General features: G+C 41.2%; 1 long non-coding RNA gene across 1 annotated transcript; it reads left to right on the plus strand.

Moving 5' to 3' along the window:
• Positions 1-5,227: 5,227 nt before the first annotated feature.
• Positions 5,228-7,388, plus strand: LOC110493971. Its single transcript, XR_002469223.2, has 3 exons — positions 5,228-5,606; positions 6,043-6,665; positions 6,774-7,388. It is a non-coding gene; the product is annotated as an uncharacterized LOC110493971 (long non-coding RNA).
• The last annotated feature ends 17,525 nt before the right edge of the window (positions 7,389-24,913 follow it).

The following is a 24,913-nucleotide window of genomic DNA, read 5'->3' on the forward strand; positions in this document are numbered from 1 at the left end:
AGGGAAAAGAATGTGCAGGCCTGCTGCTCCCCACTGCCATAGCGGAGCAGGGGATGTTTGGGAATGGGGCTGAAATGACAGGAACTCTGATAAGGCTGCCTTATTTAGAGAGAAAAAATAAAGGGGCAGCGTGCAAAGGAGTTGTCTATGGTTTCTGCTTTTGTATCTGGGAGGGATGGAGGGGATGGAAGAGAAGATAGAACACCAGAGAACCCGGCCCCTAAAGGAGAGCCCCTAGTTGTTTTTCAAGCTGCCTAGGGGACTCCTTAAAAAGGCAGTCTGCACAGCCAAGCTACTGTCTGGATCTCTAGGCACCACCTTTTGTCATGGCAGTAGCATCAGTTCTGTGTTTTTTGTTGTGCTGTTCCAATTAGATGTCCCTTTTAAATTCTCGTGTTACTGTTTTTGCAAATACCTACCAAGAAACAAAGTATCTGGTCACATTTGAGTTGCACAGATGTAGTCACACCTACTTTGTGGTGTTATTATCCAAATGTATCCATTGACGTCTGTCTATACCTTATCTGTACTTACCATGTATAGCCAAGTCACTTCTTTATTTGACCTTTTTTTAACAGGGAGTCACCATTGAAACCAAGGTCTCTTGGCTCAGCATGTACTCAAATGTCAAAATACAATATAATACAAATATACAAAATTACAAACACACTCAAGAAACACAATGACATTCCTCAGCAAAGATGTCCCCAACCAACAATTTGAACTGCCGAGAGGCACCAGTACATCCAGTTGTAGGGACCTCTGTAGATTGTTCCATACATGGGGTGCAAAGAAACAAATCTGTTTTTCACATTAACGACTGCCCCTAAAAAACAACTAATCCCTTTGAAAACAGCGTATGTGTTATCAATATAAGTCAGAAACATTTATTCTAGTGTCAAAATTGACTACAACATGTAAATAGAATAATTTGTCATAAAGTCAGTCTCAGAGTTTGGAACCTGAGTGCGTCACGAGTAAATGGAGGTTGGGTTTGGATTATAATTATGTCAACCATGAATGATGCCTTTTGCCAAGCTCCACATACAAATGGCCCCTCCGCCCACTTTGCTTCCCTTCATTGAACGGAGCTTCGTTGTTTCCTCTCCCCGAACACGTTCAAAGGATCACGGCCCGTTTTGAGACTAAAAATGCCCTATACAGATTGACCATGCAACAATGCATGCTTCCAGAAGGATGCACAGCCAACTATGGTTTACATGCCCTGCCAAAAAGACCCTACCATGCAGAATAAGTGGTTGGAGTTTGTTGAGTATACCTCTAGCTAGACCATAGACTGCTGGTTATGTATCTACAGTGTGGTCCACAACTTCACAAGCATGGGGTCCATGTACTGGCCCGAGTGGATAGAGTCTAGGTGTCGTTATGTACCAGTCAAAAGTTTGGACACACCTACTCATTCAAGGGTTTTTTCTACATAGTAGAATAACTAAAAACTATGAAATAACACATATGGAATCATGTAGTAACCAAAAAAGTGTTAAACAAATCAAAATAGATTTTATATTTCAGATTCTTCAAAGTAGTCACACTTTGCCTTGATGGCAGCTTTGCAGACCCTCAACCAGCTTCATGAGGTAGTCACCTGGAATGGTTTTCAATTAAAAAGTGTGCCAAGCCGAAGAACACCATCCCAACCGTGAAGCACGGGGGTGGCAGCATCATGTTGTGGGGGTGCTTTGCTGCAGGAGAGACTGGTGCACTTCACAAAATAGATGGCATCATGACGGAGGAAAATTATGTAGATATATTGAAGCAACATCTCAAGACATCAGTCAGGAAGTTAAAGCTTGGTCGCAAATAGGTTTTCCAAATGGAGAATGACCCCAAGCATACTTCCAAAGTTGTGGCACAACGGCTTAAGGACAACAAATTCAAGGCATTAGAGTTGGCCATCACAAAGCCCTGACCTCATTCCTATAAGAAATTTGTGGGCAGAACTAAGCGTGTGCGAGCAAGGAGGCCCACAAACCTGACTCAGTTTCACCAACTCTGTCATGAGGAATGTGCCAAAATTCACCCAACTTATTGTGGGAAGCTTGTGGAAGGCTACCCAAAACATTTGACCCAAGTTAAACAATTTAAAGGCAATGCTACCAAATCAAATGTTATTTGTCACATACACATGGTTAGCAGATGTTAATGCGAGTGCAGCGAAATGCTTGTGCATCTAGTTCCGACAATGCAGTAATAACCAACGAGTCATCTAACCTAACAATTTCACAACAACTACCTTATACACACAAGTGTAAAGGGATAAAGAATATGTACATAAAGATATATTAATGAGTGATGGTACAGAAGGGCATAGGCAAGATGCAGTAGATGGTATAGAGTACAGTATATACATATGAGATGAATAATGTAGGGTATGTAAACATTATATGAAGTGGCATTGTTTAAAGTGGCTAGTGAAACATGTAGTACATCAATATGGCAAGATGCAGTTGATGGTATAGAGTACAGCATATACATATGAGATGAGCAATGTAGGGTATGTAAACATTATATGAAGTGGCATTGTTTAAAGTTTCATACATTTTTCCATTATTAAAGTGGCTGGAGTTGAGTCAGTATGTTGGCAGCAACCACTCAATGTTAGTGGTGGCTGTTTAACAGTCTGATGTCCTTCAGATAGAAGCTGTTTTTCAGTCTCTCGGTCCCTGCTTTGATGCACCTGTACTGACCTCGCCTTCTGGATGATAGTGGGGTGAACAGGCAGTAGCTCGGGTGATTGTTGTCCTTGATGATCTTTTTGGCCTTCCTGTGACATCGGGTGGTGTAGGTGTCCTGGAGGGCAGGTAGTTTGCCCCCGGTGATGCGTTGTGCAGACCTCACTACCCTCTGCTGTTGTGGGCGGAGCAGTTGCCGTACCAGGCGGTGATACAGCCCGACAGGATGCTCTCGATTGTGCATCTGTAAAAGTTTGTGAGTGCCTCTGGTGACAAGCCAAATTTTTCAGCCTCCTGAGGTTGAAGAGGTGCTGCTGCGCCGCCTTCACCATGCTGTCTGTGTGGGTGGACCAATTCAGTTTGTCCGTGATGTGTGCGCCGAGGAACTTCAAACTTACTACCCTCTCCACTACTGTCCCGTCAATGTGGATAGGGGGGTGCTCCCTCTGCTGTTTCCTGAAGTCCACGATAATCTCCTCCTTTTGTTGACATTGAGTGTGAGGTTATTTTCCTGACACCACACGCCGAGGGCCCTCACCTCCTCCCTGTAGGCTGTCTTGTCGTTGTTGGTAATCAAGCCTACCACTGTAGTGTTGTCTGCAAACTTGATGACTGAGTTGGAGGCGTGCATGGCCACGCAGTCGTGGGTGAACAGGGAGTACAGAAGAGGGCTGAGAACGCACCCTTGTGGGGCCCCAGTGTTGAGGATCAGCGGGGTGGAGATGTTGTTACCTACCTTCACCACCTGGAGGCGGCCCGTCAGGAAGTCCAGTACCCAGTTGCACAGGGCGGGGTCGAGACGAGTTTGGAGGGTACTATGGTGTTTAACGCTGAGCTGTAGTTGATGAACAGCATTCTCACATAGGTATTCCTCTTGTTTAGATGGGTTAGGGCAGTTTGTAGTGTGGTTGCGATTGCGTCATCTGTGGACCTATTGGGGCGGTAAGCAAATTGGAGTGGGTCTAGGGTGTCAGGTAGGGTGGAGGTGATATGGTCCTTGACTCGTCTCTCAAAGCACTTCATGATGACGGAAGTGAGTGCTACGGGGCAGTAGTCGTTTAGCTCAGTTACCTTAGCTTTCTTGGGAACAGGAACAATGGTGGCCCTCTTGAAGCATGTGGGAAAAGCAGACTGGGATAAGGATTGATTGAATATGTCCGTAAACACACCAGCCAGCTGGTCTGCACATGCTCTGAGGACGCGGCTGGGGATGCCATCTGGGCCTGCAGCCTTGCGAGGGTTAACACTCTTAAATATTTTACTCACGTCGGCTGCAGTGAAGGAGAGTCCGCAGGTTTTGGTAGTGGGCCGTGTCAGTGGCACTGTATTGTCCTCAAAGCGAGCAAAAAAGTTGTTTAGTCTGTCTGGGAGCAAGACATCGTGTTCCGCGACAGGTCTGGTTTTCTTTTTGTAATCCATGATTGACTGTAGACCCTGCCACATACCTCTTGTGTCTGAGCCGTTGAATTGCGACTCTACTTTGTCTCTATACTGACGCTTAGCTTGTTTGATTTCCTTTCGGAGGGAATAGCTACACTGTTTGTATTCGGTCATATTTCCGGTCACCGTGCCCTGATTAAAAGCAGTGGTTCACGCTTTCAGTTTCGAGCGAATGCTGCCATCAATCCACGGTTTCTTGTTTGGGAATGTTTTAATAGTTGCTGTGGGTACGACATCGCCGATGCACTTGCTAATAAACTCGCTCACCGAATCAGCGTATTCGTCAATGTTGTTGTTTGCCGCAATGCGGAACATATCCCAGTCCACGTGATCGAAGCAATCTTGAAGCGTGGAATCAGATTGATCGGACCAGCGTTAAACAGACCTGAGCGTGGGAGCTTCCTGTTTTAGTTTCTGTCAATAGGCCACGCCTATCACACCACGCCTTGTTAATCATAAGGCATACCCCCCCACCCTTCTTCTTACCAGAAAGATGCTTGTTTCTGTCGGCGCGATGTGTGAAGAAACCAGCTGGCTGTACCCGACTCCGATAGCGGTGCGCGATGTGCCCGTCTCCGGAGCCTGACCAGAAGACCACTTCATCTGCCCCTTTTACGGCATCGTTGTTTTGGTTCGCCGGCTGGGATCCGATCCATTGTCCTGGGTGGTGGGCAAAACACAGGATCCGCTTCGGGAAAGTCGTATTCCTGGTCGTAATGATGGTACGTTGACGTTGCTCTTATATCCAATAGTTCCTCCCGACTGTATGTAATAAAACCTAAGATTACCCGGGGTACCAATGTAAGACATAACACTTAAAAAAAACAAAATACTGCATCGTTTCCTAGGAACGCAAAGCGATGTGGCCATCTCTGTCATCTCTTACATACCTCAAATACTAATTGAGGTATGTAAACTTCTGACCCACTGGGAATATGATGAACAAAATAAAAGCTGAAATAAATTATTCTCTCTACTATTATTCTGATACTTCACATTCTTAAAATAAAGTAGTGATCCTATCTGACCTAAGACAGGGATTTTTTACTAGGATTAAATGTCAGGAATTGTGAAAAACTGAGTTTAAATGTATTTGGCTAAGGTGTATGTAAAATTCCGACTTCAACTGTATATTTTGTATATAGGTGTGGTGGTACTAGCTAAGTCATGTCTGACTACAACAGTGTACAACAAACCCAAACCAACCCAGGGCCATAGCAAAACATGTCACAGTTGGTTACATAGTGTAACGGCGTCACCGGCCAAAATCTAATCGAATTTGGAGCCAGTCAGTCTACATCTGTAAAGCATAGAATTAGTTTCCAAAAAAGATTACGTTATTTCTCGAACTATGTTTATAAGGGATGATGACAATCGTTGATCCTGTTTTTCAGTTAGATAAAGTGCACAGCTGGGTGCCAAACTGATCCCCTGGACATGAACGGATGCTGGAACCTACCAGAAGGAGTAAAGGTAACATGTCCAGAAATGTGGTTGCAATGGTTCATCAACTTCCAAAAATATTTGAATTCACTGTTTACTTGCTACTTTCACAGCATGTCAGGCAAGCCTCATAATAAAAGTGTGTCAGGCGACACAAGTACCCTTTATCACACCTCCGTTGTTGCCAGTCTCCCTCGACTCCTTTGAAAAGGACACATAATCACGAGGCCTCTGTTAGTGTCATCAAGACAGTAATTAGGGTCACTAACAGCTTCATCAACAACGACAAGTAATGTGTGTCATGCGAAAAGTTGTATAACAAAATACCCGGCTTGATAAACTAGTAGGCCAGTTACAACTAGTAGACTAATTTTGGTTGTGAAGTGCATTAGCAAAAAGTTTTTTCCTTTCTTTCGAACAAAATGCAATTTACCACTTGGCTGTCGATCACATCACCCCGTCACAGGCCCTCCAGTTAACACCACCTCGAAAGATTGCCTGCTGCGGTTGTTCAAGAGATGGGTGGGAGGGGCCATCATCAGTATCATGCAGACCAGCCCTCGCTGTGAACATTCCTATGAATTTGATCAGTCAGCCACATATTGGCAAGTATCCATCCAGAAACATTCACTTGTCAGTATCAACAACATTCACAGGCTCATCATTTGTACAAATACAGAAGGTAAACCACTTCATTCCTTTGATAACCCAATTGTGAAACATAATTTATCTATACTGACATTATTTGGTTCTTATTTTCTACTTCTTAGATGCATATGATGCCCATGGGCATAATGTAGCCTGGTGGAACCAGTCTAATCGCTGTGTTCACCATTCGATTTCACTTGACATTTGATGATATCTGAAGTGAAATAGAAAGGTGAATGCAGCAATCAGGCTGGTTCCACCAGGCTAATCATAACCATTATTGATAATGCAACCAGTGCTCTGTGTATGCGCATGCGACCGACCTGACGGACGACCGACCGAGGAGCTGATCTACGCTGCTATGCCCATCAATGGAGCTCTGGCAAAGACCTCACCTCTTGCCTCCTCACCAACGGTTGTCGATGGGGAGAACAGAATTAGGTAGGTTTAGTCTGACCCGTTCAAACTTCAACATAGTATCTGTTTGTGTGTCAGATATGACCTATTCTAACTGCTATTGGTAATAGAACAGTGACTATATGTTCACAGATACCTGTATGGAGGCAGCACTTTGGAGAATTGCTATGGTGGTACAACTGATTTCTGACTATAACCGGTTACCACAAACCCAAACCAACCCAGGGCGATAGAACAACATGTCACAGTTGGTTGCATAGTGTAACGGCATCACCGGCCTGAATCTAATCCTACACCTGTAGGGATATTAGTTCTGGGATTTGTCTCCTGGGAAAGATTTAACAGCGGACATGGGGAGAGATGAGACAAAACCATCCAGTTATAGAATATTGTGTTGTAGGACAGCTGAGCTGACTGAAGACCTCGGGCATTCAACTCCAGTAGTCGATATCATTTCCACGGTAACATGTATTTACATGACATGATGAAACGTTGAAAATAAGTTGCAAGCGACTTTGGTAGCAAGGCGTTGTAGAACGAGTGTCTTATGAAACACATTCCAGACACTGGCTCTGGCCATGTTGCAATAACTGATTTTGACAGAGACATATCAGCTAGGAGGATAACCAGCTGCAGCTATTAAAAAGCTATGCTAGCTAGCTGCTGTCAGCTTGGCTAAACACAAGCAAAAGTGTAAAGTACTTAAGTAAGAATACTTTAATGTACTACTTAAGTCGTTTTTTGGGGTATCTGTAGTTTACTTTACTATTTATATTTTTGAGAACTTTTCTTTTTACTCCACTACATTTCTATAGAAAATATACTTTTTACTCCCATACATTTTCCCTGACACCCAAAAGTACTTGTTACATTTCGAATGCTCAGGCAGGACAATATGGTCCAATTCACACACCTATCAATATAACGCGTTGTCATCCCTTCTGCCTCTGATCTGGTGGACTCACTAAACACAAATACTGCATTTGTAAATGATGTCTTGGAGTGTACCCCTGGCTGTCCGTAAATAAAAAATGTAATAAACAACTGTTCCGTCTGGTTTGCTTTATGTAAGGAATTTTATGTATAGCATTTATTAAAAATTTTACTCAGGTATGAATGACAATTGAGAACATTTTCCACCACTGTACTTAAGTACATTTTAAAGTGGGTTATTTTAGACTTTTACTCAAGTATTATTTTACTGGGTGAGTTTCACTTTTACTTGAGTCATTGTCTATTAATGTATCTTTACTTTACCTCAAGTTTAACCATTTAAAACTTTTCCACCACTGAACACAAGGTTAGTGCAGGCTTTAGCCTACACATAGAATTGAATTCGCTGACCATCTTAAGATGGCGAGTCAGTCAGGAAGCCCTCAACTTTGTTTTCTTCATAGCAAAGCTAGCTTAGTTTACCTCGCTTTACTCATTGCTGAAATTGTTTGTCGTGATTGAATGACAAAGACACACCCAAGAAACACCCACATCAAACCACACCCCAAAGACGACTCTCGTTTGCCATCAGTCTTGGCCGCAAGCATGTCTTAATGTGCATGGATGAAAAACGAGACCTTTATGTAAATTGTGGTTCTCTAAAGAATTGTATAAAATCGTGAATAAAGGATGTAAGGTTCTTTAAGCAGACCTATGCAAATTATTGCAATAAGATAGTTTTGCATTGACCACATTTTACATTTGCAATATAACCTGTACTTCAAATGTAAATGTTTTATTTAAAAAACATAAAACAACAGTTTATGCATAAACAGAGGGCTCTTAACTTAAAATGTTGAATTTAGATATGAGAAAAACCAAGAGGTTGGAAAAACATGCATGTCTGCCCAATTTCCCTTTGAAATGGTTAGAAATATTTTTCATGATTAGTTAGGCCTTTTATCTTTCTATTTTATTGAACCCCACAACGAAGAATAATATTGTAGCAAATTCAGGGGGTAGCCACGACTGGGACTCAAACTCGGGTCCAGCGACTCTCACATTTAAAGGTAATTTCCGATTGAGCTGACATACGCAGCCTTTACTGTGAATGCAGTCTCCACGACCGCTGGAACATTGCCTTTAAATTGGTCAATCACACTATAAAACGGTTCTTCAGCGCTACGGATTAAATGGAGCCCTTCCTTTGCCGATGCGCCAAGAGCGTTGAAACTCTTGATGAGGTCACTATAGGTGTTGGGTTAAGGGCACTACAATATTTGAGAGGGAGGAGCTAAATAATTTTTTGCACTTTTGTCAACATCACATTTTCATTCCAGTTCCAGTTCAATTTCTTATAAGTCAAACAACAGTAGCCAAAGTTATCCCGTTTAGTTTACACCCAATGGGTATAAATGCAATGGGTATAAATGTCGGCATGGAATGACACTAATGAAAACTTATACCTTGCTTTATACTACAACTGCGAGGAGCAAACTGGAGCCCCATTGTGTCATTTCATGGGCTGTATACAAGCAAAGGTTTCCCTCTGGTGGCCAGAGTAAGTTATTAAAGGGCTTTTTGTATGATAAACTTCGTAAACTACAGTAATAATTATAGTTTTCTGATTTATAACATTACAGTGCTATAATTACGATTTCAACTTTGAGTATTCTGATTTCTGCAATATATTGTTTTTCATTTGATCAATTAATATATCCCATGTAAGAAATTAGATAGTTTAAATAAAGACCCTTGACCGTCTCCAATAAATCTGATTAAACTACTACTGCATGCTAATTACATTTGCCCGAGATAATTACTCTTATCTCGATTTTCATGGATGGGTGCACACTGCACGCATTGGGTGTGTTCGAGTAGTTAGGTTAAAAGCGCCCGCCCGCATACTAGGCAACATTACTGTTTGTCCATCTTGCGGCACGTGGCAACAAAATAGCTAATGTACACCTCCTCAAAATAGTCTGAATTCATTGAAGAAACATCAAGAAAACACATCTGTAATTAATTTTGACGTTTTTGCAGAGGTCTCAATTTTTGGTGAATGACAACAACAACCTGCCCAGGGACTGCGGTTGAAAATTAGCCGGCTGTAAAGTGAATGGAAATATTGTAATCTTCGTGGTCAATCTTCATGTAAATACAAACATATTTAGAAGACAATTATGGTACCAATAATGTATTTGAATACACCAGATGTCATGTATGTCATTGAACTTTGTATTTTTTAGTTTAGTTTCTAGGATTATTTAGTTGCTAATGGCAGCCTGCAGTACCCCGGTCGGCCTTCAATTTAGTTACTCAATGAGCTAGCCTGCAATGTCACTTCCTGGAGTAGCTCAAAATGCACATGTTACGTCTCCATGAGACACCATATTAAGAACTATTGGACCCTTTTTTTAATTTGTATTTTTTTCTCTCCATTTTAGCCTAAAATGACATATCCAAATCTAACTGCCAGTAGCTCAGAACCTGAAGCAAGGATATGCATATTCTTGATAACATTTGAAAGGAAACACTTTAAAGTTTGGAAATGATAAATTAATGTAAGAGAATTTAACACATTATATCGGGTAAAAGATAATACAAAGAAAAAAACATGTATGTTTACTGTCATCTTTGAAATGCAAGATAGATGCCATAATGTATTATTCCAGCCCAGGCACAATTTAGATTTTGGCCACGAGATGGCAGCAGTGTATGTGCAAAGTTTTAGACTGATCCAATGAACCATTGCATATATGTTCAAAATGTTGTATCAATACTGTCCAAATGTGCCTAATTGGTTTATTAATACATTTTCAAGTTCATAATTGTGCACTCTCCTCAAACACTAGCATGATATTCTTTCACTGTAATGGCTACTGTAAATTGGAAGGCGCCGTTAGATTAACAAGAATCTAAGCTTTCTGACGATATCAGATATATGTCCTGTGGGGGGACTGATCCCGTAGAGGTTAACTAACTTCATTTGGCTTCAATGCACTTTTGTTTCTTCAGTGGTTTAACGTGTGTAAGTAAAAATACTTCAAAGTACTACTTAAGTCGATTTTTCGGGTATCTCGACTTACCTTTACTGTTTATGTTTTTTGACAACTTTTACTTCACTTCACTTCATTCCTGAAGAAATGATGTACTTTTTACTCCATACATTTTCCCTGACACCCCAAAGTACTCGTTACATTTTGAATGTTTAGCACAACAGGACAATTGTCTAATTCACACACTTATCAAGAGAACATCAATGGCTCATCCCTACTGCCTCTGATCTGGCAGACTCATTAAACACATGCTTCGTTTGTAAATTATGGCTAAGTGTTAGAGCATGCCCCCGGCTATCCTTAAAAAAAAAAAAAAATGATGCCGTCTGGTTTGCTTTATATAAGGAATTAGAAATTATTTATATATTTACTTTTGATACTTAAGTATATTTAAAACCAAATACTTTTACTCAAGTAGTATTTTACTGGATGACTTTCACCGTTACTTGAGTCATTTTCTATTAAAGTATCTTTACTTTTACTCAAGAGTGACAATTGGGTACTTTTTCCACAGTGTAACGAACGGTGTCACGTGATCGATCGATGGCTTTGTTCTTTCATATATACAGTCATTGGCTCCGATCAACATGGCAGTGTCAACATACCTGCTATTGTTCATAAAAGTTTTTCTTTCTAAATGTCAAAATAAATTAAATCTATAAATCACACACTCATAAACTTAAAACATAACAGGTGTACAATTCATTTGTTAAAGATCACTTTCATGTGTCTCCCCTGTAGCTTTTAGAATAAAGGCAAAGTTGGTTCCTGTTTCAGTCATGTATTTGGTCACGTGTATATGGGTAAACCAAAAACAGGCGATGGCTGCATGGTGTAGTTGGTGAGAAGGAACTGCAGCAACTTGTAGGCTACTTCATTAAACTGCTGGGCTGGCATGGTTACACGTGGTTTGCACTTGTGAGGCCGGTTGGACGTACTGCCAAATCCTCTAAAACGACATTGGTAGAAAAATCAACATTACATTATCTGGAAACAGCTCTGGTGGATATTCTGCAGTCAGCATGCCAATTGCACGCTCCTTCAAAACTTGAGACATCTATGGCATTGTGTTGTTTGACAAAACTGCACATTTTAGAGTGGCTTTTTATTGTCCCCAGCACAAGGTGCACCTGTGTAATGATCATGCTGTTTATTCAGCTTCTTGATATGCCACACCTGTCAGGTGGGTGGATAATCTTGGCAAAGGAGAAATACTCACTAACAGGGATGTAAACAAATTTGAGAGAAATAAGCTTTTTTTGTGTATATGGGATGTTTTATTTTATTTCAGCTCATGAAACATGGGTCCAACAATGGTTGCATTTATATTTTTGTTCAGTATACAGTACCAGTCAAAAGTTTGGACACACCTACTCATTCAAGGGTTTTTCTTTATTTGTACAATTTTCTACATTGTAGAATAATAGTGAAGACATCACAACTAGGAAAAAATACATATGGAATCATGTAGTAACCAAAAAAGTATTAAACAAATCAAAATATATTTTAGATTCTTCAAAGTAGCCACCCTTTGCCTTGACAGCTTTGCACACTCTTGGCATTTTCTTAACAAGCTTCACCTGGAATGCTTTTCCAACAGTCTTGAAGGAGTTCCCACATATGCTGAGCACTTGTTGGCTGCTTATCCTTCAGTCTGCGGTCCAACTCATCCCAAACCATCTCAATTGGGTTGAGGTCGGGTGCTTTTGGAAGCCAGGTTAAGCAATAAGGCCCGAGGGGTTGTGGTATATGGTCACGACACAACGTGGAGTGCCTGGACACAGCACTTAGTCGTGGTATGTTGACAATATATCACAAACCCCCGAGGTGGCTTATTGTTATTATAAACTGGTTACCAATGTAAAAAGAGCAGTAAAAATAAAAGTTGTCATACCAGTATACGGTATAATATACCACGGCTGTCAGCCAATCAGCATTCAGGGCTTGAACCACACAGTTTATAATTAACATTAATAGCTAAATATTGCTAGCTAGCTAGGCTAGCTCAGTACTTGCCAGTAGTGACAGCATTAACCAGCTCGCTAAAAAAGTAAACGAAAAAAAATAGCGATCTAAGCAGAGTTGTGCCAATGAGGAGATCGGTTTTCAGTTGGCTAACACATATCACAGGGCTTGTGCAGGCTGAAATATGGTGGGTTGGGATGCTATCAGCAGTGGTGTAAACTAAAGTACTGGTACTTCAAGATGCACTCCAGGATCTTAAGCACAACACATTTGTTTGCATATAGTACAAATTGGATTCGTAACATATCATACGAATTGCAAAAAACATATACAGTACCAGTCAAAAGTTTGGACACACCTACTCATTCCATGGTTTTTCTTTATTTTTACTATTTTCTACATTGTAGAATAATAGTTAAGACATCAACACTATAAAATAACACATATGGAATCATGTAGTAACAAAAAAAATGTGTTAAATATAAGTATATTTATATCTGAGATTCTTCAAAGTAGCCAATTTATCAATAATATCAATTTTGGTCTCATCAGACCAAAGGATAGATGATTACAGCTTCACACATTTTTGGCATTCTCTCAACCAGCTCCTGGAATGCATTTCAATTAACAGGTGTGCCTTGTTCAAAGTTCATTTGTGGAAGTTATTTTCTTCTTAATGCGTTTGAGCTAATCAGGTGTGTTGTGACAAGGTAGGGGTGGTATATAGAAATACAGCTGGCAGAAATCCCACAATATGTACTTTAAGTTAGGATACGAGACAAAGCCAGTCACATGTAGGAACCGATCCAATTAATCATATTGATGTAGGTTTAGATAGCAGTATATAAGACTGTGTAAGGAACACCCTTTTAGAACTCACTTCAGACCAGTACTTATGCATCTAAGTTTGACTGTAGATATAGCCCTTGGTTCACTCCAGACCTGACTGCTCTTGACCAGCACAAAAACATCCTGTGGTGTACTGCATTTGCATCAAATAGCCCCCTGCGATATGCAACTTTTCAGGTAAGTTATAAACCAATATACAGAGTCAGTTAGGAAAGCAAAGGCTAGCTTTTTCAAACAGAAATTTGCATCCTGTAGCACAAATTCCAAAAAGTTTTGGGACACTGTAAAGTCCACGGAGAATAAGAGCACCTCCTCCCAGCTGCCCACTGCACTGAGGCTAGGAAACACCGTCACCACCGATAAATCTAAGATAATCGAGAATTGTAATAAGCATTTCTCTACAGCTGGCCATGCTTTCAACCTGGCTACCCCAACCCCGGCCAACAGCTCTGTACCCCTTGCAACAACTTGCCAAGGGGTACAGCCAAGTTAACAGACAGATCACCGACCATTTCGAATCCCACCGTACCTTCTCCGTTATGCAATCTGGTTTCTGGTTTCTGAGCTGATCATGCGTGCACGTCTGCCACACTCAAGGACCTAAACGATACCATAACCGCCATCGATAAAAGACAGTACTGTGCAGCCTTCTTCATCGACCTGGCCAAGGCTTTCGACTCTTGTCAATCACCACATTCTTATCGGAAGACACTACAGCCTTGGTTTCTAAAATGACTGCCTCGCCTGGTTCACCGACTACTTCTCAGATAGAGTTCAGTGTGTAAAATCTGAGGGCCTGTTGCCCGGACCTCTGGCAGTCTCTATGGGGGTGCCACAGGGTTCAATTCTCAGGCCGACTCTTTTCTCTGCATATACCAATGATGCCGCTCTTGCCGCGGGTGATTCTCTGATCCACCTCTACGCAGACGTCACCGTTCTGTATACATCTGGCCCTTCTTTGGACACTGTGTTAACAAACCTCCAGACGAGCTTCAATGCCAGTCAACACTCCTTCTGTGGCCTCCAACTGCTCTTAAATGCTAGTCAAATTAAATGCATGCTCTTCAACCGATCGCTGCCCGCATTTGTCAGCCCGACTAGCATCACTACTCTGGACGGTTCTGACTTAGAATATGTGGACAACTACAAATACCTGTCTGGTTAGACTGCAAACTCTCCTTCCAGACTCACATTAAGCATCTCCAATCAAAAATGTAATCTAGAATCGGCTTCTTATTTCGCAAAACAAAGCCTCCTTCATTCACGCTGCCAAAATACCCTCGTAAAACTATCCTACCGATCCTTGACTTCGGCGATGTCATTTACAAAATAGCCTCCAACACTACTCAGCAAACTGGATGTAGTCTATCACAGTGCCATCTGTTTTGTCACCAAAGCCTCATATACTACCCACTACTGCGACCTATATGCTCTCATTGGCTGGCCCTCGCTTCATATTTGTCGCCAAACCCACTGGCTCCAGGTCATCTATAAGTCTTTGCTAGGTACCGCCTTATCTCAGCTCAATGGACACCATAGCAACACCCACCCCTAGCACGCGCTCCAGCAGGTATATTTCACTGATCATCCCCAAAAGCAAACTCATCCTTTGGCAGCCTTTCCTTCCAGTTCTCTGCTGCCAATGACTGGAACGAATTGCAAAAATCACTGAAGCTGGAGACTTATATCTCCCTCACTAGCTTTAAGCATCAGCTGTCAGAGCAGCTTTCCGATCATTGCACCTGTACACAGCCCACCTGTAAATAGCCCACCCAACTACCTCATCCCCATAATGTTATTTATTTTTTGCACCAAAGTATCTCTACTTGCACATCATCATCTGCACATCTATCACTCCAGTGTTAATGTTAAATTGTAATTATTTCGCCACTATGGCCTATTTATTGCCTTACCTCCCTAATCTTACATTTGCACACACTGTATATACATTTTTCTATTGTGTTATTGACTGTACGTTTGTTTATTCCCATGTGTAACTCTGTGTTGTTGTTTTTTGTCGCACTGCTTTGCTTTATCTTGGCCAGGTAGCAGTTATAAATTATAACTTGTTCTCAACTGGCCTTCATGGTTAAATAAGGGTGAAATAAAAATAAAGTAAAAATGGTGACCTTTCCAGCTTGCTGACAATAAGGAGTGATTCATTTAAGATTGACTTTGAGTGTCCCTATGTAAGAGTTACACTCAACCAATCAGGCTTTTATGGTAGAGTTGCCAGACAGAAGCCACTCTTCAGTAAAAAGCACATGAAAGCCCACTCAGAGTTTGCAAATAGGCACTTAAAGACTCTCAGACCATGAGAAACAAGATTCTCTGGTCTAATGAAACCAAGATTGAACTCGTTGGCCTGATTGCCAAGTGTCACTTCTAGAGGAAACCTGACACCACCCTTGCGGTGAAGCATTGTGGTGGCAGCATCATGCTGTGGGAATGTTTTTCAGCAGCATGGACTGGTAGACTAGTCAAAGATGAACAGAACAAAGTACAGAGAGATCATTGATGAAACCTGCTCTAGACCGCTCAGGACCTCAGACTGGGGCAACTGTTCACCTTACAACAGGACAATGACCCTAAGTACCCAAAACAACGCAGGAGTGGCTTTGGAACAAGTCTCTGAATGTCCTTGTGTGGCCCAGCCAGAGCAGGGACTTGAACCAGATCAAACATCTCTGGAGGGACCTGAAAATAGCTGGGTAGCAACGCTCCCCATACAACCTGAGAGAGGTTGAGAGGATGCGCAGAGAAGAATGGGAGAAACTCCCCAAATACAGGTGTGCCAACCTTGTAGCGTCGTACCCAAGAATAATTGAGGCTGTAATCGCTGCCGAAGATCCTTCAACAAAGTACTTAGTAAAGGATCTGAACACTATGTAAATGTTATATTTCACTTTTTTAAATATTTAATACATTAGCAAAAATGTCAAAATCGTGTTTTTTCTTTGTCATTATGGGATATTGTGTATAGATTGATGAGGAAAAAAAGATTTAATCAATTTTAGAATAAGGCTGTAACCTAACAAAAGGTGAAAATTCAATGGGTCCCAATACTTCCCCGAGTTAATGTATTTATCTAGATGTTACTGTAATGTGTCCCATGTTATAGCCTACAATTTGTCTCGTCTGTAATATTGTTGTCTCCAAATCAATAAAAATGTGTTGATTGTCTAGTAAGTGTGAATAAAACTGAATACATAATTATAGGCTACACATTGTTTATTGTAGGGGATTTCTACACTGGCAATTTCAGAGGCTTAATCTGTACCCGGGAAACCGACCCTTAATGAGAAAGCCCCCCAGACACCCGTTGTGGGATCAATACCAAGTGCATTTGGCTGATTGGCACATCGCTTGGCATATTGTTTACCAAGTAACTTATGTGAACTGATGTATAGTCTAATCCTTTTCTGTACAATGAAGGGTTTGTCCTTCATGTGATTGAATTGAAATCAAAATCAAATCTTATTTGTCACATACACATGGTTAGCAGATGTTAATGCGAGTGTAGCGAAATTCTTGTGCTTCTAGTTCTGACAATGCAGTAATAACCAACGAGTAATCTAACCTAACAATGAGATGAGTAATGTAGGGTATGTAAACATTATACAGTATTAAGTGGAATTGTTTAAAGTGGCTAGTGATACATTTTTGACATCAATTTTTCCATTATTAAAGTGGCTGGAGTTGAGTCAGTATGTTGGCAGCAGCCACTCAATGTTAGTGATGGCTGTTTAACAGTCTGATGGCCTTGAGATAGAAGCTGTTTTTCAGTCTCTCGGTCCCCGCTTTGATGCACCTGTACTGAACTCGCCTTCTGGATGATAGCGGGGTTAACAGGCAGTGGCTCGGGTGGTTGTTGTCCTTGATGATCTTTCTGCTCATTACATGTTTACTGACAAAAGCAACAATGGTTGTGAAGTAAAGAAATACACTACAGGCTGTAGTGATGTAGACATGCAATCAATCACCATACAGTAAGAATCTTTGTGGATTCCATTTAAACAAATCATATTGTATTGGTCACATAACATCTGTTACAATTCCATGTTGCACAATCACAAATAATAATGAAGGGACAAGGGTATATAGTAATGGCAAACAGAGCTGTAAACGATATCATAACCGCCATCGATAAAAGACAGTACTGTGCAGCCATCTTCATCGACCTGGCCAAGGCTTTCGACTCTGTCAATCACCGTATTCTTTTCGGCAGACTCAACAGCCTTGGTTTCAGGATTCTCAAATGAGTGAGTCTCCTGGTTCGTCAACTACTTCTCAGACAGAGTTCAGTGTGTCAAATCGGAGGGCCTCTTGTCCGGACCTCTGGGGGTACCACAGGGTTAAATTCTCGGGCCGACTCTTTTCTCTGTATATATCAATGATGTTGCTCTTGCTGCGGGCGATTCCCTAATCCACCTCTACGCAGACGACACCATTCTGTATACTTCTGGCCCTTCCTTGGACACTGTGCTATCTAACCTCCAAACGAGCTTCAATGCCATACAACACTCCTTCCGTGGCCTCCAACTGCTCTTAAATGCTAGTAAAACCAAATACATGCTTTTCCACCGTTCGCTGCCTGCACCCGCACGCCCGACTAACATCACCACCCTGGATGGTTCCGACCTAGAATATGTGGACATCTATAAGTACCTAGGTGTCTGGCTAGACTGTAAACTCTCCTTCCAGACTCATATCAAACATCTCCAATCCAAAATCAAATCTAGAGTTGGCTTTCTATTTCGCAACAAAGCCTCCTTCACTCACGCCACAAAACTTACCCTAGTAAAACTGACTATCCTACCGATCCTCGACTTTGGCGATGTCATCTACAAAATAGCTTCCAATACTCTACTCAGCAAACTGGATGCAGTTTATCACAGTGCCATCCGTTTTGTTACTAAAGCACCTTATACCACCCACTACTGCGACCTGTATGCTCTAGTCGGCTGGCCCTCGCTACATGTTCGTCGCCAGACCCACTGGCTCCAGGTCATCTACAAGTCTATGCTAGGTAAAGCGCCGCCTTATCTCAGTTCACTGGTCACGATGGCAACACCCACCCGTAGCACGCGCTCCAGCAGGTGTATATCACTGATCATCCCTAAAGCCAAAACCTCATTTGTCCGCCTTTCCTTCCAGTTCCTCTGCTGCCTGCGACTGGAACGAATTGCAAAAATCTCTGAAGTTGGAGATTTTTATCTCCCTCATAAACTTTAAACATCTGCTATCTGAGCAGCTAACCGATCGCTGCAGCTGTAGATAGTCCATCGGTATAAAACCCACCCAATTTACCTACCTCATCCCCATACTGTTTTTATTTCATTTACTTTTCTTTTGCACATAAGTATCTCTACCTGCACATGTTCATCTGATAATTTATCACTCCAGTGTTAATGTGCTAAATTGTAATTATTCACTCCTATGGCCTATTTATTGCCTACCTCCTCATGCCTTTTGCACACAATGTATATAGATTCTTTTTTTTCTATGTTATTGACTTGTTTATTGTTTAATCCATGTGTAACTCTGTGTTGTTGTCTGTTCACACTGCTATGCTTTATCTTGGCCAGGTCGCAGTTGCTAATGAGAACTTGTTCTCAACTAGCCTACCTGGTTAAATAAAGGTGAAATAAAAAAAATACAATAAAAAAAATTTAAAAAAATGGCCTATTTATTGCCTTACCTCCTTACGTCATTTGCACACACTGTATATAGTTTCTATTGTGTTATTGACTGTACGCTTGTTTATTCCATGTGTAACTCTGTGTTGTTGTTCGTGTCGCACTGCTTTGCTTTATCTTGGTCGCAGTTGTAAATGAGAACTTGTTCTCAATTAGCTTCCCTGGATAAATAAAGTTTAAATAAAAAATAAATAAGTGGCAGAAATTGATTTGCAATTACTTATTTCAACATATTGTATCAAATGGTAGGTTACAGTAGCCAACAATGGCATATAAAGTAATAGCATACTTGATGGCCAACAGCTGCAAATGTATTATTCTTCACATTTAATGTCAGTTGGTTTTAGGGCCTATAATGCAATTCTTCAGAAAATGGGCATGGCTTGACAACATTTTCAGACTGGAAGAAAATGGAGGAAAATATACGTCCGATGAGAGCAGATACAAATCCCTTGCTTTCACAAATTATGGCAAATGTTAAGAAAATGTTTGGCAATGTAATAAAGTAATGACTTTTAAATTACGTTACAATTACGTTGGCTGACAATTTGTTAGCTACACTAACCTTACGAACCGCATATCATTACAACAGTTGCTTGTATGGACCAGTATATTAGCTAGATACCTAACGTTAGTTGGCTAATAACACATCAAACTTGCCAGTATATTAACCAGTGGAAGCTGCTGAGGGGAGGATGGCTCATAATAATGGCTGGAAAGGAAGCGAATGGCATCAAAACACATGGAAACCATGTTTTTTTATGTATTTGATACCATTCAACTCATTCCTCATCAGCCATTACCACTAGCCCATCTTCCCCAATTAAGGTGGCACCAACCTCCTGCAATATTAACTATATGCTAACTACTCAATGTGTATCGAATTGATTATTCACGTCACTCTTAGCTTATGTAAGTGCCGTTGTGCGTCCCAATGGAAATTGTTAATGAAGTCATAAGATGTCGAGCTAGTAACTTGTTATGCTAGCAAGAAGTTGCATAGCAACAGCATCAACTTCCGATAGACAGGCAAATCGAAAGAACACTCAACTGAAAGGATAATGTTTGTTTACAATATACTAAAAGGAATTAATTGTATATAGTATGTATTAAACAGTATTTTAGTATGGGAATTCAAACACAGCAAATGTTTCCCAAACTTGGTCCTCAAGATGCAAGAGGTGCACGTTTTGGTTTTTGCCATAGCCCGACTCAAATGATCAAAGCTTGATGATTAGTTGATTAGCATATTTGAAATCAGCTGTGTAGTACTAGGGCAAAAAAACAAATGTGCACCCCTTGGGGTGCCAAGGACAGAGTTTGGGAATCCCTGCCATAAGAAAAGTCAACATTAGAATGCAGTTTACTTTAAACCACCTCTGAACGACTTTATCTAAAGCGCTCTAGTGCGCCTAAAGACATTTTCCAGTGCTTTGTCACAGTTATATCAGTTCTAGAGCATTAATATGTTTTATGGAAAAAGGGTTGGAAATAGGTCTCTCCATAATGACAATCTAAACAGCCTACCTACAACTGGTAAAAAGTTTTCATGACGTGTACATTCCATATCTGTGACTCAACCCGTGCTCTCAACACACACTCCTCAATCATTCACATGATAGGCATCAGGTCACAGTAAAATAAATAATATATATATGTATTATATATACACAAACACACATAAAAAGTACCAGTCAAACATTTGGACTGACTCATTCAAGGGTTGTTGTTTATTTGGACTATTTTCTAACTTGTAGAATAAGAGTGAATAAATCAAAACTATGAAATAACACATGGATTCTTCAAAGTAGCCACCCATTGCCTTGATGAGAACTTTGCACACTCTTGGCATTCTCTCAACCAGCTTTACCTGGAATGGTTTTCCAACAGTCTTGAAGGACTTCCCACATATGCTGAGCACTTGTTGGCTGCTTTTCCATCACTCTGCAGTTCAACTCATCCCAAACCATCTCAATTGGGTTGAGGTCAGATGATTGAGGAGGCCGGATTATCTGATGCAGCATACCATCACTCTCCTTTGTGGTCAAATAGCACTTATACAGCCTGGATGTGTTGGGTCATTGTCATGTTGAAAAACAAATGACAGTCCCAATAAGCGCAAACGAGATGGGATGGCTTATCGCTGCAGAATGCGGTGGTAGCCATGCTGGGTAAGTGTGCCTTGAATTCTAAATAAATCACAGACAGTGTCACTGGCAAAGCACCATCACACCACCTCCATGCTTCATGCTGGGATCCACACATGCAGAGATCATCCATTCACCTACTCTGCATCTCACAAAGACACAGTGGTTGGAACCAAAAATTGCAACAAATTTGGACTCATTAGACCAAAGGACAGATTTCCACCGGTCTAATGTCCATTGCTCGTGTTTCTTGGCCCAAGCAAGTCTTCTTATTGGTTTCCTTGAGTAGTGGTGTCTTTGCAGCAATTCGACAATGAAGGCCTGATTCACGCAGTCTCCTCCGAACAGTTGATGTTGAGATGTGTCTGTTATTTTAACTTTGTGAAGCATTTATTTGGGCTGCAATTTCTGAGGCTGGTAACTCTAATGACCTTATCCTCTGCAGCAGAGGTAACTCTGGGTCTTCCTTTCCAGTGGTTGTCCTCGTGAGAGCCAGTTTCATCATAGAGCTTCATGGTTTCTGCAACTGCACTTGAAGAAACGTTCAAATTTCCCAGATTGACTGACCTTCGTGCCTTAAGGTAATGATGGACTGTCGTTTCTCTTTGCTTAATTGAGCAGTTCCATAATATGGACTTGGATCTTTTCCCAAATAACAGTAGCGTATACCACCCTACCTTGTCACAACACACCTGATTGGCTCAAATGCATTAAGGAAAGAAATTCCACAAATTAACTTTTAACAAGGCACACATGTTAATTGAAATGCATTCCAGGTGACTACCTCCTCAAGCTGGTTGAAAGAATACCAAGAGTGTGCAAAACTGTCATCAAAGCAAAGGTTGGCTACTTTATTTAACACTTTTTTGGTTACTACATGATTCCATATGTGTTATTTCATAGTTTTGATGTCTTCACCATTATTCTACAACATTCTACAAATTATTAGGTATGTCCAATTATTTGACTGGTACTGTATATATGTTTTTTTTAAGAGAAATGCCTTGGCGGCCGCAGTGCAATTTAGAGTTAGCGCAAAAACCTGCTACCCGCAACCAAATCATTTTCACCCGTGACATCGTTTTCAAAGTAGCCCAATTGTGCTAGCCCAATTGAGGAAAACCGCAGATATGGCAACCCTGGTGCGTACGTACCTCTTCTTCTGTGGGTTTTATGGCGGACTACAACCCACAATGAAGTATTGTCGCCACCAACTGGGCGGGTTGAAAAAAATGTTGTGGAAAAAATCTAAACCATACGTGATTTAATGAGTGGCATCGGAAGAGATGGCTGACATTTTACGGGCTCCTATCTAATTGTGCTATTGTCTATGTTTTTCTGTCAGGTTATTTGTAACTTATTTTGTATATAATGTTTCTGCCACCGTCTCATATGACAGAAACAAACTTCTAGATATCAGGACAGCGATTACTCACCTCGTACTGGACAAAGATTTTTTCTTTAAGTCAGATGCAAATGATTTACATCAGACACCAGACAAGTCCCACATTCCCATGATGAAGACACATATCGGGGACGTAGGTCAGGGTGCCTTGTAAGGATCCAACGGCGAGTTTGTAATCCCCCTCTATCATCATTCCTATTAGCCAACGTGCAATCATTGGAGAACAAAATGGATGAGCTCTGATCAAGGCTATCCTACCAACGGGACATTTTAAACTGTAATATCTTATGTTTCACAGAGTTGTGGAAACATGGGTAGCATACAGCTGGTGGGGTTTTCGGTTCTTTGGCAAGATAGAACAAGTGCCTTCGGTAAGACAAGAGGTGGCGGTCTGTGTCTATTTGTAAATAACAGCTGGTGCACGAAATCTAATATTAAGGAAGTCTGAAGGTTTTGCTCTCCTGAAGTAGAGTATCTCATGTTAACCTGTAAACCACACTACTTACCAAAGAGAGTTTTCATCTATATTTTTTGGCGCTGTCTATTTACCATCACAAACTGATGCTGGCACTAAGATGGTAAACAAACTGTATAAGGCCATAAGCAAACAAGAACATGCTCATCCAGGTGGCGCTCCTAGTGGCCAGGACTTTAATGCAGGGAAACTTAAATCTGTTCTACCAGCAAGTTAAATGTGCAACCAGAGAAGGGTAAAGAGAGAGAGAAAAAATCTATAATAAATAAATAAACTCAAGACCACTTTTACGCCACACACAGAGACACGTACAAAGCTCTCCCTCGCCCTTCATTTGGAAAATTTGACCATAATACTATCCTCCTAATTCCTGTTTACAAGCAAAAACTAAAGCAGAATGTATCAGTGACTCGCTCAATAAGGAAGTAGTCAGATGACGCAGATGCTAAGCTACAGGACTGTTTTTCTAGCACAGAGTGGAATATGTTCTGGGATTCTTCCAATGGCATTGAGGAGTACACCACATCAGTCACTGGCTTCATCAGTAAGTGCATCGATGACATCATCCCCACAGTGACCGTACGTACATACCCCAACCAGAAGCCATGGATTACAGGCAACATCCGCACTGAGCTAAAGGGTAGAGCTGCCACTTTCAAGGAGCGGGACTCTAACCCGAACACTTACAAGAAATCCCGCTATGCACTCTGACGAACCATCAAACAAGCAAAGCATCTATACAAGACTAAGACTGAATTGTACTACACCGGCTCCGACGCTCGTCAGATGTGGCAGGGCTTGCAAACTATTACAGACTACAAAGGGAAGCACAGCTGCGAGCTGCCCAGTGACACAGCCCTTCCTGTAGTGGCTTCCTTTCCTTCTTCCCATAGCCACTGCCCAAGCCTGAAGCGGGGTTGTTTGGTGCGCATACAGTCCACACTCAAGGTTTCCAAACGGCCAAACATTCAATGACATCCAGGGATATGGTGCAACAAAAAAGTGTATTCTTCTTATATCTAACAAATAAATTATTCTCCAATCAACTTAAAGCATAGATTACTTGATATGGAAAATACATATTATGACCTGTATGTATGTCTGTATGTATGGTCAAAAAACTATACCGCTCCCACATCTAGCAAGGACTCCCTCCCCCGAAGGCCCAACTTCCTGCCTTTATCCTAACACACTTGAACAATACAATGAATGGGCAAGAGGGGGGGCCAAAAACTGAGTTACACTAACAAATGAAAATATCTCAATAAGGTCAATATAAATCATAAAGGTACCTAATATTTCATCATGTACATTAATATTTAATATATTTACACAAATATACATGGAGCTCCGTATGTTCAGTCTTTTATACAAATATGTCCAAATCGGCTCTCACACTACCAGATGAGCGAAATAACTTCTATGATGGCTTCGAGGCAAGCAAAACTGAAGCATGCATGAGAGCATCAGCTGTTCCATATGACTGTGTGATCACGCTCTCCGTAGCCAATGTAAGTAAGACCTTAAACAGGTCAACATTCACAAGGCCACAGGGGCAGACGGATTACCAGGATGTGTACTGCAAGCATGCGCTGACCAACTGTTTTCACTGACATTTTCAACCCGTCCCTGAGAGTCTGTAATACCAACATGTTTCAAGCAGACCACCATAGTCCCTGTGCACAAGAACACCAAGGTAACCTGCCTAAATGACTACCGACCCGTAGCACTCACGTCTGT

This window comes from Oncorhynchus mykiss, chromosome 17, assembly GCF_013265735.2.
Source record: "Oncorhynchus mykiss isolate Arlee chromosome 17, USDA_OmykA_1.1, whole genome shotgun sequence".
NCBI lineage: Eukaryota > Metazoa > Chordata > Actinopteri > Salmoniformes > Salmonidae > Oncorhynchus > Oncorhynchus mykiss.